General features: G+C 36.1%; 1 long non-coding RNA gene across 1 annotated transcript in view; it reads left to right on the top strand.

Moving 5' to 3' along the window:
* Positions 1 to 2,685: 2,685 nt before the first annotated feature.
* LOC134534703 (uncharacterized) overlaps positions 2,686 to 17,900 on the top strand; it is a 431,047-nt gene continuing 415,832 nt past the window's right edge. The window contains exon 1 of the long non-coding RNA XR_010075527.1: positions 2,686 to 3,031. This is a non-coding gene — a long non-coding RNA (uncharacterized LOC134534703). The remainder of the gene's footprint in view (positions 3,032 to 17,900) is intronic.

Consider the following 17,900-nt stretch of genomic DNA (forward strand, 5'->3'; position numbering starts at 1 on the left):
AGCAGTAGTCTGGCCCTGGGCATATCACACGGCCACTGACATCATGCGCGCATTGGCGCAGCTCGACCTCGCCCCCCCCCCTTCCTCCGCATCATCCATCCTCGGTGCTGTTATCCATCGCTGAGCGGTCTTGGGAATTCCGCGGGCTGGCGCTCAGAGTGGCATGAATAATCATTGCATTTCTGGTCTTTTCGGCCGTCGTTTCAGCCCGGGATGACTCGACTCGTCACAGCCTCTCTCATTGGTTCGAGAAGGGTTCGCATGAGTTCCGAGAAATCGGAGAGTTCTGTGAGTGAAGGAAGTGCGCCATAGCAGGAGGGTGAGAGACCCCCTCGAGAGTGGCGCGATTTGGAGTGACGGGATCGAGAGAGTGTGACCGAGTGGCACGAGGCTGCGTGTGTGGACAGGTACGAGGTAAGGAGGGAACCACTTTTGGGCCTAGCTCCAGCGAGGAGTGCGAACTGTGGAACTTGTCAGACATGAATTGCCAGTGATTGGTGATCGGACATTTTTAAGTACAATTATATTAAGTGATGTCAATATTGGTGATTAATAAAACTGTAATAAAACTTATTTGGCTATCACGAACCCATTCCTTTCCATATAGGTCATAACAATAATATACAGCTTTTAAGGGCATCTTATTACGAACCATTATTTATAAGCTATTAACTATTGTTCTCTGTGCACCAGCATTACGGAAACTAGCCTGAGTCGCTTTTCGTATCCAGGAATTCTGCATACGAAAACACGACCCTGGTGGCATGGGGCCTCCCAGGGTCACGGCAGTAGGCCATCCGCCCTTGACATGGACAGTCACGTCGTGCTGCGCTGAGCCTGTCGCCCACCTCCAACCTGTACATGATCCATCGGCACCACCAAACAACTTACAATCGCATCTGTCACCGACAACCTTAGCACTTGACACGATCCTACGCCAGGCTACATGGCGGAGGGCTGTGCTCCAATTCGGTAACCCTAAACCTGGCATACCGTGGGTAGCAGTGTTATTTAATTAGTGTTTTGTAGTATTCTTTTGTGCTTTCGTTAACCAATATGTGCTTTTATATATAAGGTGTGCAAGTACTCTTGCGTTCGTATCTAGTTTGTGTAAAGGTGTCATTACTGCACATTTCGCTCATCTCGGGTGTCGGAACTAATATAAACCACTTATATTCCTAACTTCATGCAATAAAGACTGCCTCGAATGTAGTACGTCATCGCGGGGACACTTCGTTTTAATATAAAATACGTTGGGAACGACCTCTCAGCTCCTGCACACGTGCTAATTCACAGGTCAGCAATATTTACGAGTTTTACCACGTGTAATAAAATCAGTGAACAACCAAACTGTCATTTTCGCAATCACTTGTGTCCCGAGTGGCCAACAGTTGCTGTAAATTCACCCGCTGCCTCTTAGCCACGTTAGCCAAGAACCCTCCGCTAAACATTTCTCATGCTCTGAACACCCACTTCCAACATTTCTTCAGTAGTCAGCATGGGTAACGACAAAATGGTAACTAAAGAAATAAATGAAACTATGGTAATTTTATATTAATTAAGCCTTTGGTCTTAAACTTTTGTTAGGCACAGTACCTTATTTAAAAATTAATTCTAGTAATTGTTGCAATGGACGAGTGGTCAAAGGCACATGTTTTCCAGACCACAGGTCCGACCTGCCAATGGTTCGAATTACCTCGCTTCCGATATATTTCGTACAAAAATTAAGTTAATTTAGTCTGTAAGGGTCATAACAACACTGGTGGGTAATGTAACATCGACCTTCCGTGCATGAAATAGAGCGAAGCTGGCGCACTCTAGAACAAAACAGCAGAAACAAAGATGGGGAATATTACATTAACCAAGATGGCGACCTTCAGCATACATAGACAATTTGGTGCGTAAAACATCCAAGATTGCGGCCTCCAGCAGACGAAAACATTAAGGCGGCTTCTAGGATGGGGAAATCAAAGATGGTGGTCAAAAGTGGTCAAGATCAAAGGACATGGTCAAGGTCATCGAAAATGGCCGCCGTGATGTCCCAGTCCAATATGGCGGACGACACCACAATTCCTCAACCTGGACCCTGGGCTCGGACACTACTTACATATACAAAAGACTTAACAGCATTGATATGCTTTTCTTCAACCTCCCATCTTTCTATCAGCTAAATAACTTAAATGATTGCATGGCTGCTACTCTACACGCAAACTAAAATATCCTTAGTTTCCTCATACAGATTTTACACACATTTTGGCCATTTGTTGTATACCTACATAGAAGGATAGAGTTTAAACTTATAGTTTATGAATAATATACATCATTTATAGACATGTGACCCTTATTTTTTTAAATTAAGAGAGTGATAAAACAGCATTCATGATTGTCAAGTTAGCGATCTTGTAGCACAATTATTAAAAAAAAAAAAAAAAAACGCGGAGGTTCAATATCCTTGAGTGTCTACTCTGTAATAGTACTTTATTGACTCCATGGTCCGTACATTCTCGCCAGTTTCCTGTGAACATGTGTTGAGTCACAGAAGCAAGACGTCTGCACTGGGAACCCCGCGCTGCAAGAGGACCGGTTCCCCGAGCCACGGAGGAAGTCGAGTGGTTTTATTGGACGTGGTCACGTGGTGCTTCTCCCACCACTCCGCCGCGCCTAGGCAGGCACCCGTCCGCCAGCCCGAGCGGACGGCCGAGTGAAAGGAAAAGACGGGCGCGCGCTGGGAGCTTCTTTTTCCCTCCCGACGGCTTCTCGCGTCGCATTATTTGTTTTCCCTGGTGACGTGTCTCGTTTCGCAAGGCGTCCTTCCGCCGACAAACCGATGGCCTATTTGCTGACGCGTGTGCGGGTTTGAGTGCCGTTAACCGTGTGTGCAGTGGCGTTTACCTTCGTGTGGCATCGACTGTTCAGTGTTTTGTTTCTTTCTGTTGTTTCGTGGTGCTGGGAAAAGATCCAGGTGTGCGCGTGGCTTTCAGGAGTGCCAACCTATGACGGAAAAAAACCCCAAATGTTTCTTCTGAATACTGTAAGTATTTAATTTTTAAATTGCACATCTGTATTTTAGTTTGGTATATTATAACTTAAGCCTTGTTAATGTTCTATAAAATCATATACAAAGAAAATGTTTATTTTTTTTACAGTGATATTCATTAATTATTAAAATTATTTTACGCAAATCGTTTTGTCTTGTACATTTTTAGTTCATTCTTCGTATCGGCTCTGTCTATTTTTTTTCCTTCATGTTTGAGCGCCTTACTAATTGTTTTATCAGGCAGGTGGGAATTACGTTAAGATAAAGATATTGTTTAAATTTATTCTTTTAAACAATAAGTACATGAAATCTTAAATAAATGCAAGTAAAAAATAGTTTTTCTGTTTAGTTAGTATACTATATATATAATAGTGATAAACTGTACTGCTAATTAACACCACACAGATAATGGGTAACTGCATATTTATGAAATCAATTTTATCTCCTTGAAAGGAGATTACAAAATAACCTTAACTTACAGCATTATCCCTGCAAAGTTGACTGTTGTAGAATAGTGAGGTTATCCATGTGATAAAGCCTACACCCTCTTAAATAATCAATTGAAAATAAAACTTTAACTTCAAAATTTTACCGCAGCGTAAAGATGTTCACTCGAACATGACATGTTAACAAAATTACCTTAATAAGTAGCCTACATCATAGACACGGATGGATGCTGTAGGAACGCAGTCACCAAGCGTGTTCGGTATTGCTGTATCATGTTCGGCTCGCATTCGGGAAGTCTGGAGTTCTGTCCCGTACATCTGTACTGGAAGTGGTTTTCTCTCATTTTGGTTTTCAATCTTAACTTCAGGAAAGTACTAGTTCGGTTCCCATCATCATACAATATTCACGATGCTTGTCAAGAAATAAGGTCAAGCTGTTGACCAGTGCCTAAAACAATAACTTTGTAAAAGGCGATTAGATATCAGTATACATTAGAAATATGATTCGAAAGATATAAATTAAAAAGAAACGCGGCTTTATAATGCTACAGCTTAGTAGCACTGTAAAAAAATCCCCTTCGGCCCAGCCTACAGGCGTAGGTAGATTTCGAAGTACCTAATTATTCTGAAAATATTTAAAAACTTCTATAAACTTCTGGAACATTTTAAGAACTTAATGTATATAACATATTTATGTTCTCCAATATTACAAAATGATCGATTAAATATTTGCTCATTTTCCATGCAGCGAAAATATTACGAATATTTCTAACTCAGTGTATAGCATTGAATAGTTATAACGCAGCATTGAATAGCTTAAAACGAATTTTATATTATATGCCAACTAAGGTAATATTTTTTTACCTTTAAACACTCTTTTTTATTCCTTACAATAATAACGTGGTCGTATAAAAAGTTTGGTTTCCACGAACGTTCAAGATAATATTAAGATGGTTTAAAATAAATTTAAACACAATTGATAGGTACTAAGAAAGTTTTTAATTTTTTTAAAATTTCAACCCATGTATTTACGGTGATAATTCGTTCCATCAAAATCCGTTTTAGCCAAAGTTTTAGATGAGTTCATGATTCAAATAATAAATTATAACGGATATGTTAGTATATATATTAATAAAAAGTAAAGATAATTTTTTACTTTCAAACTTTGTTATTTCCACCCCTTGCAGTAATGGTTGGGTAAACAAAAAAAATACTTTAACAATAGTTTTAGTCAATATTTAGACAGTTAAACAAAAATGGGAATGGATTCGATAGAGTACCGGGTAGGGAAGTATTATTCATTTTTTCATTCCAATCCCAGGTTTTATTAACACCTTGCATTAATGGTTTGTATTATTATAAATTGTTTCAGACAAAAGTTTTAGATAAAAACTATAAGATTTTCAAACAATTTGAATGGATTTTATACTGTTCCTGCTAAGGGAGTTAATGATTTTTTTTTGTTATTCAACCCCTGTTTATTACCTGTGACAAAAGTTGTAGATATTAATCCGATGTTTTTTTTCTCAATAAATTAGAACGAATTTGATATTGTATAAATACGGTACGGAATTTATGCATTTTTCAAATTATACCTTTGTTTTTTTCAATCCGCTTTGCAATGGATCACCTTATAAAAAAAATTGTAACAGACAAGAGTTTAAGATAAAAAATTAAATATTTACAACAAATTCGGACGGATTTGATAGTGTACCTACTAAGGGAGTTATATTAATTTTATTCTACATTTTATTTTTTTAACTACTTGCAGCAATGGTTCGTCTAATAAAAATTTGTTTCAGACAAAATTTTTAGATAAAAAATTATAAAATTAACAAACAATCTGTACAAATTCGATGTTGTGCCTAATACGGAAGTATTTATGATTTTTTTTGTCTTCCAACCCTTATTTTTTCCACCCCTTGCTTTTATGGATGGTCATATCAAAAACTTATTCAGACAAATGATTTTGGTATTACTCCTACGAGTAAAAATACGTTTAAATGGATGTGATGTTTTCCATATTATGGGAGTTACAGCGTTTTTTCTGTTTAAAAAACCTTCCCCATTTCTACTCCTTTGGTCGGATATTGCCCATTCACGAACTCGACCGAGATTTTCCTGTACTAGATTTAATGTATCAGTTTGGAAGTGATTTGTAAAACATTGCGACAGTTATCGTGTCTACAAAATTTATATATATATATATATATAAACTTTGGCGTTGACGATAGTTTTGGGGTCTAAGGACTACGAAACAAAATACTTTCCGAAAGTCGCACCATTGTAAGGACTACAGTAGGTAATATTTCTTTGAAGTCTACCTAAAAAATATGACCTGCTAAACACATTCTGCACATTTCTAAAGTACTTTGTTTTTCAGCGTTTAAATTTATCAGATGCCTCGAATGCAAATGCATCATAATCAAACTTGGACATTTAATAATTTGAACATAAATGCGTGTCCGATTGAGTCATTTATATAAAGAAACAAAAAAGCCATTGTTTTACAGAAGCTGATTTTAACATTTATTTTGGCAAATCATACAACTAACGCTAGAACCATTTGCTGAAGATAAAGTTGGCATGTATGATTAATAAGTCGGTTATGACCCCTGTAAAAACATGTGAGAGAGAGTCTCTCAGTACTCAGCGATGTGTAACTTCTAACCTCGGTAACAAGCAAATTCATGTGGTCTCATGTTGCAAATACACTTATAATACGTAACTCGGACACGAAATTTAACGTATAATTCTTTAATATACTGCAGAAGGTAATAAATATGTACGAAAGTAGTGTTTTTTTCCCCACTAAATTCTAGATATCCTGAACTAGATTTAATTGCTAGAGCAGTTACATCGACCAATAAAACACTTTATTTGCAAACAAATTTTAAATAATATAACGAAACGACTGTTATAAAAGCTTAAAAAAAACTTGAAAAAATACTGAAACCCCGGCTTTGGATGTGATTTTCGACAAGGATTTTTTTAAAATGCATTAAACAGTTAGCACTATTAAGTTTTTCTTTGTCTTTGTGAACTTTAGTTCGTGCCATACGCCACCGATGGCAGCACCGAGGTTTTAACACATTTCCGTTCCATGCGACTTCCGTCGCATTCATGAAATTACTCCTACCAAATGCCGTATACCGAGGTTACTAATCACAAACTTTTTTTTTGTAAACTGTTGGTAGCATTGCGTTCTTCGCGTGGCGACCCGGAACGGCGTGCCGTTTCGTCTGTCGTGTGTTTGACGGCGTACGGGACCGCACGCACCACGTGGCCTAGTTGCCGTAGATAACGGGAGCGCTCGAGATAAACGAGGGTCGTGCGTGCGGGGATTGGTGTATGTGTCTTTAGGGAGGAGAAGGAGGGGGCGGGGGAAGCTTGCACTTGAGTTGGCAGAGGGGCGACCCTTGGCTAGGCATCGAGCTGCCTGGTCGGCAAACCTACTATTCACTGTCCCCGAGTCAGACGCCCGTTCGTTATTGCACAATTAAAACTGAGATTAGGTTAGATGTTTTACAGAAACTAAACCCTAGCAAAAAAAAAAAAGAAAAAAAAAACTTTTTTTAAAAATTGTTTTCGTGAGCGTAGGTTTCCGCACGCCTATATGTTATTGCAATTAAAATTAAAGGTTGATTAGGTTAAAATGACCTGTCTTCTCCGTGCAGTCGCATCTGATCTATATGATCTTGTTGTGCCACCTGCAACATCCACTTGTCTAATACATTCGTTTAAATGAAAATGCATAGAGGGCAGTACGGTAGATTGCTAGCGTCGTGAAACTATAACAACAGTGTGCTTTTGCGCATCTATCTATGTCTAACAATTTGTGACGTCACTTTATTCAGTTGGAATAGATAAATGTACGTTAAATTGTGTGTTACATATAGATTAAAAGAGACATTTGATACATGTAATTAGCTTAATTGCCTCATTTATGTCTAAATAATTTTTTTATCAGTGTTTTTTTTCTCCGATATAGGTTTCAAATGGATGAAAACATAAATTTTCCCAGATTATAATATTGCTCGGAGTGTTTTTTTTTTTTGTAAAATACATTTACAACACAAGTTTGGTTAAAATAAAGCTTTAAATTTGTAGCATGACTCCAGTTGTTTACTATAATGATGGCGAGTGCCAATTATCGATGAATCATACGTAATAAAATCGTTTATTTAAATTTAAAAAAAAACTGTCTGCAATAAGATACTACTGTGCGGGAAAATAGTGTTGATTGTAAAAGGTGAAATATATATATATATATATATATATACACACATATATAAATATTTTTTTGTTTGGTTTACCCATCTTCCGAAAAAGCCACTTCTTTCAAAAACCAAGGTTAGAAAATTAATACTCTGTCATCCTTGCGCTATAAAACATAATAAAAATATATTTTTATTTATTTATCATTTCATAAATCTTTTAATATTCAATTTTTTTAAAAATTTCAAAAATTCTGACATTTCCTTTTTCTGCAGTTTTAATTGCAAATCTGATATCCCGCTTCTCTGAACTAACCTAACACACTTCCCTGCCTGCAGCTTGTATCCCTATTAAAAATAATGGTAATTTATGAGAGAAGGTTCTCCGTAAAACTAAAAAAAAATTCTTTAATAGGTAGTACGTGTCCTAATTAGTGTCGTTTAATATTTTTAATGTTGCTAACATAACCTTTCCAAACATTTGCACTAATTTATGGTCTTTTTAATGCAGATTGCATAACATAAACAATCGTTCACGCCATTTTACAGTGTTTGAATTAAGACTCGCCTAATACAACCAGCCATTCATACGATCTAACAGTATTTTAAATGCATCCAACCAAACCTAACCAACCATTCAGTATTGTAGCTAACCTAAATTATCCCTAAATCTAATCAAAATTTAAACTACTGATAACTAGGTACTTGAAATATCTAAACGCCAAATTATTTCAAAAATATCACATAACATGTAGGGAACTCAATAGTACGAATTTAAGATATTTATTCAAATTTATTTATAAAATTTCCAAAAATAATGTCCTAAACAACAAAGTAAAACCTATTTTGAAACATGAAGATTACAATTTAAAATTTATTTAACACCATTTTTTTTTGTTATTAATATCAACAGAATATTAGAGAACTTATAATTTAATTGACTGCAAATTTTTTGTTTTCCATTACCAATCAATACTTCGGAACAAGTTTATGAAATTCCAAAGTTAATGGTTCATCAAATAATATAAGTAAACATATATGCTAATTCATGAGGCAATATAAGATACATTTCATTTGGTGGCTAAATGAAACGTAAAAATCAATACTAATAATAGTGAACTTGTATCTGTATCACTGTATTCTTCATTCGTAACAAGGATGTAGTTTAGAGTGCCAATTGAAAAACAAATTAAAGACATTTTTGCTGAACAGTTTAAGCTTAGGCCCATACAAAAAAAACTTTTTTCTCAACATCAGTTGATGTAAAAAATTTAAGTTTACAATTCACTAAACCCTACCTACCTTGCTCTGTGATTAACTAATTGTTAAATAAATATTTTTGCGCAAATATACTTAATTCTGCCAAATTATAGTTTTAAAAGAAAGTGTAATGCTTTATTTAATTCACTTTTGTTCATTTAATGTAATTTGGGCAACCATATTACACACAATTAATCACTTTCTCATTTATCATTAAAACCCGTGCAATATCAGCGCAAATATCGCCTGAGTATCTCCTACGTGACGTATGTGATCAGAACGAAAAAAAATAGTCCGCGGATCTGGCAGACCTGTATAGGTACTACTTAAGTCATTATGGAAATGGGTGTAAATGAAATTTCGGAACACTACTTGAAAATTTAACTGATAATTTTAATTATAATTTAATTATATTTTATTAAATCTGGTTATTATAATGCTTACACACTTGAAATTTTTATTTACATTTTCGGTTACTTCGTTTCCCGTTTCAAAGCAACATAACGGCAAACAAAACACACTAAACACAGAAAACTTTCAGTTAAAAAGTTAGCTAAGAAATGATTATTTTCGCGTGATTTTATAGTTTTTTTGTACGAATTTTGGTGAATATTGTTCATGACGTCAGATGCAGATGGTGCTGTCTGACGTCGAACCTTAAAGTTCGCCAGCTCCGGTCAGACAGATCCGCTCCGGGCGACTGAACAGTCAGAACATGACGTCACAGGTCTCGTGAACCAATTAAATCCAACATCCGCTCCGATACATCAGACAGACGTGACTGCGTGAATGTTGCTAAACATAAAGAGGGGGGGGGGAAATTGTGTTGTCTCACATGTCATGTTGACTTTTTTTTCCTTTCATTTTCTAGTTATTAATATTAGTTAAATGCTATTTCTGTAAGTTAAACATAATACCTCTCTTGAATTGGTCGTTCTGTCTGAAATATTTTCAACAGATTGACTACTTGGTGTGGTATTATTGATGTAAGACGTTGCGCAAGTGATAAACGATTACAAACACTTGCGCGCCTTTTTACATCTATTAAATAATACCTAGTACATATATGTTTAAATTATTTGTGACAAAACAACAAATTCAATTTAGGTTTAAAGTAAAATTTACAAAAATAGCCCTTAACTATTAGAAATGACGAGTAAATAAAAAAAAAAACCGTGTGAGAACCCTTGTTAAAATCAAGTCAGAGACATTTAAAATACTCTAAAATCATTTCTCGCTAAATAGTGATTATTATTTATTTTCCTAACCGAACAAAAACTAAGTGTATATTGTAGGAGAGTACCGTGTTAGGGAGGGACCTAAGTGCGTCTCAGGCTAAAGCTGGGATGCTGGGATTAGACATGAAGGGAAGTGTCACATGCATCGTGTGCTTGTTCTGGGATTGGCCAGCCGTGGCAGCAATTGAAGCGATAACAACAAACCCTAACTTAAATTTAAATTAAAGCTCTGTTAATCTGGGCCCATGTAAAACCTGCATAGACACAGGGAAAACCCTTGGCACAAATATACGGGCTGCAATTTTCATGCATTGAATGTAGTAGAATACAGGATGTAGGGATGGTCTGGATGAAGAGCTGGACAGGGTATATAAGAGTCTACCATGCGGGGGTTGTGTATTTGGACGCTAGGTTCGCTATTGTATTTTAACACACATCTGTGGTTGTAACCAGGGATGTAAGCGCTCCTGGTGGCTGCACTCAGCACACACTTGGCTTCCACCAGCACCTAAAAATAAAGACTAGAGATAACAAACAACCTTACGAACTTGGCACTCGATAAATACATGTTACATATACTAGGTGTGTGCCCTGCATACACCACCTCCTCAGTTCGGAGACGGTTTTGCAGTTGTGTTCTTTGATGTGTAATCTTAGCTCTCGGTATACGGCATTTGGTAGGAAGTCGCATGGAACGGAAATGTGTAACCACGGTGCTGCCATCTGTGGCGGATGAAGCAGACCAAAGTTCGCAAAGCCAAAGGAAAACTTTATTGTATTGACTGTTTATTGCATTTTAACAAGATGAGCAGTGTTTTAATAAAATACCTTGTTGAAAATCAGGGCTAAAGCCAAGGTTTATTATTTTTCCCAGTATTTTTCGCTTTTATCGGAGCCGTTTCTTTGTAAAGTTTAAAATTTCTGTCTGAAAGTCGAATTTTTCGATAGTTGACTTAGCTGCTCCGGCAACGATTTATAACGGCGGGTGTGGAAACTACGTGTAATTTGCATCAGTAAATGTAGTTGAATACACAATTTGCGTATCACGCTCGCCATTATTTAAATGATTTATACGTTCCGAGTTTCATATTATAGGTGTATTTGCAACATGAGAGCACATGAATTTGCTCGTTACCCAGGTTAGATGTTACACATCACCAGCGAGTACTAAAATACTAGCTAACAATTTTTTTTGAAGAGGGGAAACAAATAGTTTTTTTGAATACGAGCTTGGCACTGACAAACACAAATATTTATTAAAACCTATTTTTAAACTAACTTTCAATATAATTCTTTTGTAGATGGACAGTCCATTTTATAAACGTATATAAATATTTAAAAAATCTACATGAAACATATAGCAATATATAAATTATGTAAAATAAATAATTACTAATACATTGGCACTGGAAAATAATTCGCGGCGTTAGTGACCTCTAGGATGGACAACCCTATATATATTCGGGAAAATGATACCTTTTTGTTCATTGCTTGCCGGATTGTACGACGTCGAAGCCTGTGATTCGACATTCTTCGGTTGAGCGTATTTCATTGGCCCAGAGTCCTCGATACAAACGGTGAGCCAAATGCAGAAGCAGCACAAATGTATATGTATTTGAATACTAGCGCATCGTGAAATGAATTTGCGAATTTTTCCAGTCCCTACCAGTAAAAACTTATTGTTTAAAAAAACGCTTTTATTGTTGAATAAACAAAAAATATAAATTAAATTTAATTTAATTGTTTTGTTCAACTGCCAAATAATGTACCACAACTCTGTATAACTAAAAACGTGGGGTTCTTGATATCACTTTCTTAAATTTTTTACCAGTAATTTTAAGATATAGAAACTGAATAAAAAAAAGAGCACACCATTCTCTTCGTTATACTGAGTTGTGGTGCATTGTTTGGCTGTTGGACAAAACACTTAAATTTAAATTTTATTTATTTTTTAATTTTTAGTTCATTGTTAAAAGTGATTTTTTTTACTATAAGTTTATTTTATTCTTTAGTTTAAAATTAATAAATAAAAATATTGAATATAACTAATAAAAAATAATTAAAACAATTAAATATGAGTGATTTAAGTATTTATTTGTTACAATGAACTTAAAATTAGTCATTAATGTTCACGTAATCTAATCATTTCAGCTACCACGTCAACATTACATGAAACTTTTCTTGTTATCTTCGAGCAATCAAGTTCTTCTACTTGGAGACCATCTATTGACTTTACGCGACCAAGAGCTACATAAGCCTTTCCGGCAGCTAAGAGACGCGATCCCAAATAAACAACTTCATAATCTACAGTGCAGTATTGCATGTTATGCACGGTAGATGCCCAAATCAGCATTAATGGCAACATTCACCTTCAGCAGTACCATAGCTGTAGTTCTCTTGAAGTTAAATGGCTATTGGTTTAATATATTTACACCAGCTGTGCCGTAATCGGCACGGACTGATGGCATGTCGTATCATATGCTTGATCACGCCGGAAGAGTGGCTAGATAATGTCAGATATAGTACCTATATTGCCATTAACAAACCCCGGGCCCATTGAGAAAATTAAATCCCGGGCCCATTTTCCATCATAACCCAAACTCGGAAACACTCTAAATCGAAAAGAATATATTTTTGATCTTTTCCTTAACTGGCCACATTTTCCACCATAACCCGACCAGTTGGATTGGAAACACTCCAAATAAAAAAAGCACTGAGTTTTACAATTTTCTAAATCTTGGGTCATTAACCCCCCTCCCCTAGGTGCACATTTAAACCCGGGGCAAATTTCCACCATGCCCCGACCTCATGAATACATAAAAGTATTGTCAGAGGTTTTTTATAATTTTGCAAAATGTCAATACACCCTGACGTCTAAATGTGGGTAAAAATTGAATGGAAAGATTTTATTACGAAGTCCATTCATACGTACAGGTCAAGCTAATAAAAGCCATTAACCCCTTCCCCTACAGAGGGGGAGAAAGTCAAAACCCGGGTACATTTTCAACCATAACCCGACCACCTTAGAAACACTCTAAATCAAAAAAATTTTTAAATCACGATTATTCACAATACTTTTTTTTCATAAAGCGTTTAAACAAGTATAACTTGAAAGAATGTTAGCGAATCTTTAAATACTCACCTCGGTAAAGAGTAAATTCTTGTGATCTAATTTTGCAAATACACTTATAATAATAAACTTGGATTCTAAATTTAACGTAGAATTTCTTTTAATAATGCCGAGCGTGATAAATATACGAAAATTGTATTTTACAACTACATATCTTGACGCGAATCACACTTAGTTTCCGCTAGAAATCGTTGCCGGAGCAGCTACATCGACTATCAGTCGATTTGCAGAGGGAATTTTTAAACTATTTAATGAAGCGGCTCCGATAAAAGCGAAAAAAGTCTTGAAAAAAAAAACTAAACGCCGGCTTTGGCCTTGTATTTTGGGCAAAGAATTTTTATTATATTAGGTACTTGGAATCTTGTTAAAATTCAATGAACAGTTAATACTATAAAGTTTCTTCTTGGCTTTGTGAACTTTGGTTCGCGCCATCCTCCAAAGAAGGCAACACGGTAGTTACACATTTCCGATCGATGTCGCATTCACGAAATCGCCGTATACCAAATGCCGTACATCGAGAGCCAGGTTGTTACACGTCAATAAACACCACCGGCGTGACCGTGTAAAACGGTGTTTTCAAGGACGGCGCTGCGAAGGCTGGGAAACACGGGGAAGCAGGCCGGCCAACTGTCGCGCGCGCAAAGCTGCAAGCGATGCAGCGCGGCGAGGTCGACGGCTCGACTTGCCTCGACTTGCACGGCGACCGACCAGCTGCTCGGGAACAGCCAACAGCCCGCAAGGTCGCTGCGTGCCCGGGCTGGCGCGCCTCTCGAGCCCAGCTGTCGCGCCAGCGCCGCCAGCTGAGCCGCGCGTCCGCCGAGCCCCGGACCATAGAGTAATAATGATGCAGACTTGTTCTTGACTTGTGCGCCGGTAGACTGTCTCACGCTCAGAGTGAATGGCTCCCGTTACTACCCGCTTGTTAACATTTATAATGTTATTTTGTTTGCTATCATTAACTATAAACAACTTTACATTTTTGAAATAATACTTCTTTAGGCGCGTAATGAAGAATTGATGGAGTGTGAATTTTTACGATGCGCGCGCTACATGCAACAAAATTTTCGAAGGAAAAATAAAAGGCTACATAAAAAAAGGCTTCATACAAATATAAGTTATATATTTGCTTTAAATCTAATACGTTTGTGATTTGTATTTATTGTTCGTCAATATCATTAAAAACATGTCTTTATTGGGAATCTTAGTGATAAAATATTGTGCTAATATACTTTTTCAAGTATATTTATATAAGTGAGGTTATATTCCCGTATGTTTGACGACGTCAGGTTCCTTGTAAGCTTCCATTGTCCCTATCAGGGAGTGACTGTGGAAGGTTTAGTAGTCTCCTGGCCTTTTTCATGGGAATGTTTTTGAATTTATGTTCCCGTTTGTATAATTTATTTGTATTATAAGTTATAAAGTATTACATTATTATTTAATAAAAATAATTTAAATTAATAAATAAGATTAAATATTCAGCATGTTTGATTTTCACTGTTGATTAAAATTTACATCGATTATTTTACTAAATACAATAATTAAGTTTATTCATGTGTTTCTTTAATATTGAATACTGAGCATTTTTTATATTTTATTTTTGATTGAATGTATTCTTTACAAACCGTTATAACAATATCTCTCCAGACCTTTTAGTATTTTATTTCTATTAATTACTTCCATGCAAAATAATGTTAGTTTTTAATGACTCCAAGTAAGTAAAACTTCTAACGCGCGTACATAATACATATAAGAACCATTTTTTTTAATTTATTGATTTGTAGGTTTTTTTACAACCATAACAATATCTATACGACTCTTAACAATCTGTTGTCAATCTGAAAGAAAAATAAATTATTCAATCATAAAAAAATACTTATTGTGTCACAGCAGAAAGTCTTTGTAGTATTAGTTCACTATCAATAAGAAAGCATTCCATGATACTATGTGCTATGATCAAACAGAGCCAAAATTTACAATATTAAATTACATATGTCCTAAAAAAATTGTTAACATATTGGTTTTAAACCAAAACGAAGTATTTCAGTAACGTCTTAGGATTAAATATAACTCGTGATGTAACACAACAAACAATATGAGCGAGTCATTCAGTACTCGCCAGTGATGTGTTAATATCTTACCTCGGTAATGAGCAAATTCATGTGTTCTCATGATTTAAATAAACTTGTAATGCGAAACTCGGACAACAAATTTCACCTTGAATGGTTATAAATAATACCAAGGCAATAAATATTCAAAAAGTATTCATTTTAGGGAAAAACTATAAAACTATTTCCGCTTTTAAAAACCGAATTATATTTCTGTTTAACAAAATGGTACTATTAAAATCTAATGGCTGGCCGAAAAAAAAAAAAAAAACAGGACTACCAAACGCGTCGAATGTAAATGCCTCAAAGCTGAATTTGTGAGTGACATTTCCTCATAGACCAGAACTATCGTCACCGGTGTTTTTGAGGTTATACTTCTTTAGATGTGTTGAGGTGAAAAATTTTTATGCACTAAAAATGCAATAAGAAGCGCGCATAGGACAGTAAAACAGAAATTCAACAGGTTGAAATTCAAATGCACATGCATGCAGAAACTGCTATAGCCACAAGCCGAAGTCAGTAGTATGTAAATGACGGACCTGGGACAGGCGCCAGGCGGTGGATTGTGATTGTCGGTCCGCCATCTTGGATTGTGACGTCACGACGGCCATCTTGGATGGTTGTGACCTTGACCTTTGACCTTGACCTTGAATTTGATCCTCAAAAATCGCCAAAATCCGCCAAAATTGGGCAAAATTTGCCCAAAATTCCTCAAAAATCGCCAAAATTTCCATTTCTGTGGAAAAAAGTTCCGCCAAAAAATCTCAAAAAATTCCACAAATTAAAAATTTCTCATTTCGAGGGAAAAATTTCCCGTTTCGAGGGAAAAATTCCCGTTTTTAGTCCTTAAAAATCCCAGCGGCTGAAAATTACTAAAACTGGCTTAAGCATCCTTAACTCAAGCCTCAGTTAAGCCATTTCTAGGAATAAGGATACCATGACCGCCATCTTGAATTATGACGTCATCGTTGCAATTTCCGTTACGGCCGCCATCTTTAAATTTATTATCCGATTTTAATGAAAAAAAATTTAAAATTCATAAAACAAATTAAATAATAAAATTTTTAATAAAATATTTAAAAAACAAACATTTACGACACGGAGCTCGGAGTCCTCGGTTCGAACCCGACGAGTGCAAAAAAAATAAAAATGGCGACCGATCCTTCCCCCGAGGTGGCTGCAGGCATACTGACTCCCACCACTTTTTATCATCATCTAGTATGACGTCATGGCCGCCATCTTGTCTTCGATGCTGGAAGCCATCATCATTGTATCGTCGGCTAGAGTGCGCCGATGACATGTTAGTTTAATTCGTATCCGCAAGAGTGCAGTAATCATTTATTACTGTGACATCCGCCATCTTGTCATTTGGCCGCCATCTTGAAAATCCGTAATTATTTAGCTAGAAATTCGGGAAAAGTTCCAAAATTCATTAAATAAATCACTCATTAATTTACATATTGATTCGATCGATTCCCGTCCTCGGTTCGATACCCGATCGTTGCAATAATGTTTAATCTTATGTAAAAAAAATAATTTAAATAAACCATGTTCAACATTCTTAAAGAGACTTTAAATCCTCTACTACCACCATCCTATCAGACATCAAGACCACCATATTGGAAATGTGTAATTTTAATGCTAGAGATCCGGGAAAAAGTTCAGAAATCATTAAATAAATTTCCGATCAATATACTGATTAATTAGATCGACTAAGATCCTTGGTACGATCTAGGATGATGCAAAAAAAATTAAATATATCATCAATTTAACATAATAGTAACAGGTTCGAGGAATTAAACACCGCAAGTTCTTTTACAAACATAATATTTGTTACATAATTTCTATTCTACTACAGGATCACTTACGAAAGCCAACAATGTTATAATCATTTAGTTCCGCAGCGGTGTGAAATGACTAATTCTTAGCTCCAATCGGTTTATACTAGACAGAGTCCAGCCAGAACCTTTACAGACATAGTCCACCTCTTCTTGACAGAGTTTCTGGATGCCGTTTTTAACAGTTTGCTTCACATCGTTAGAACTGTAAATTACTGCAGCAGACGTCTTGAATGCACACTTCTTCACTTCGTCATCGAACGGATATGGCTTTCCATATATACAGTCCAACCACAAGTTATATTTCAAAGGTCCGTTTGTTGCTACATCATCAGTAAGCTGATTGATTATCTTCTGTCTGTAATCGTCAAGAAAATTACAAATGTCCTTCGACTCACCGAACGTATTTAGATAATAGTAGTCTTTCAACGTTCCACGAAATGCAGACTGCGCCAAGTAGAAGCCATTATCGTTCACTTGTAATGCTACGAACACAGTCTTAGGTTTAGTTCCATGTTCAGACGTCATAACAATCGGTTGCTGGGCATCTGTTTTTTTTGGTTGTACGCTTTCGTGTCTCCAATCTAAAGCGAGGAGTCGAAATGTCGGCAGGTAGTTCAGCAGTAGGA

Source organism: Bacillus rossius, chromosome 8 (genome assembly GCF_032445375.1).
Source record: "Bacillus rossius redtenbacheri isolate Brsri chromosome 8, Brsri_v3, whole genome shotgun sequence".
NCBI classification, from domain to species: domain Eukaryota; kingdom Metazoa; phylum Arthropoda; class Insecta; order Phasmatodea; family Bacillidae; genus Bacillus; species Bacillus rossius.